At 41.7% G+C, this 1068-nt stretch overlaps 1 non-coding gene across 1 annotated transcript; it reads right to left on the reverse strand.

Annotated features, from left to right (window-relative positions):
• Window positions 1–635: 635 nt before the first annotated feature.
• Window positions 636–795, reverse strand: LOC118017436. The gene has a single exon (XR_004681148.1). It is a non-coding gene; the product is annotated as a U1 spliceosomal RNA (small nuclear RNA).
• Between the last annotated feature and the right edge of the window lie 273 nt (window positions 796–1068).

A 1068-nucleotide genomic window follows, 5' to 3' on the forward strand; every position in this document is an offset into this window, starting at 1 on the left:
AGTAAAGGGGCATAAGTAGGAATTGTATTAAGAAAGAAGTCTTTGGGGGCACCTGGGTGGCTCAGTCATTAAGCGTCTGCCTTCAGCTCAGGTCATGATCCCAGGGTCCTGGGATCGAGCCCTGCATCAGGCTCCCTGCTCAGTGGAAGCCTGCTTCTCCCTCTCCCACTCCCCCTGCTTGTGTTCCTGCTCTCCCTATCTCTCTCTGTGAAATAAATAAATAAAATCTTTAAAAAAAGAGAGAGAGAGAGAAAGAAAGGAGTCTTTGGGTGCGGTTTAAAACAGAGGACCAGATTTTTGGAGACGATTTTGCCACCTCACAAAGCAGGAAGGAAGCCTTTTAAAAGATACCAACAACACTGGAGTAAAGAATAAATCTTGCCAAGACAAAATAAAACACAAGAGGTAGACACTAACATAAGTATAAGTCACACAGAGCTACCAGAATCTTAGAAGGAATACAAAACGTTGTCATAATTAGTGCAGCATAGTAATACTGCAAAATTACTGCACTGTATGTCTACACGCAAAATGTCTACACGCAAAATGTCTACATGCAAAAACAGGATCAAACCTAACTTGCAAATACCTGGCAGCAAATTACAGAGTGTCACATTTGTAAACCAAAAATATCAGGGGGAAATGTAAATGCAGTGTGCCACTACCACGGGTATGACTCTGAGTTTTCCATATTTGGGGAAATTACAGGGGGCAGCATATCCAGAGTGCAACGGATAAGCCTCGCCCTGGGAAAACCACCCTCATGATCGTGGTCTCTCTCTCCCAGGTAAGTATCCTTTTTTTTTTTCCTTTTTAATGAAATGTTGTTCTGATTAAAGTGTTCCTTAATCAGAGTTGATGTTTCATGTTATATAAAGGGCATCAATAACAATGCAATTGAGCAATGAAATAGAGAAGTCTCAATATGGTGCCCTTGCTCAGACCTCAATTTGGGGCTTGACCAGAATATTCATTACAGTCAATGCAAATTCTGATTCCAAAATAGGCTGATTGTTCTTCTCTCACAGAGGTGTGGTCTGCTTTAATAAGCAAGCTAGGGCAGAGGAA

The sequence above is a fragment of the Mirounga leonina genome, unplaced genomic scaffold (assembly GCF_011800145.1).
Source record: "Mirounga leonina isolate KUSES-001 unplaced genomic scaffold, KU_Mleo_1.0 Mir_169, whole genome shotgun sequence".
Lineage (NCBI taxonomy): Eukaryota > Metazoa > Chordata > Mammalia > Carnivora > Phocidae > Mirounga > Mirounga leonina.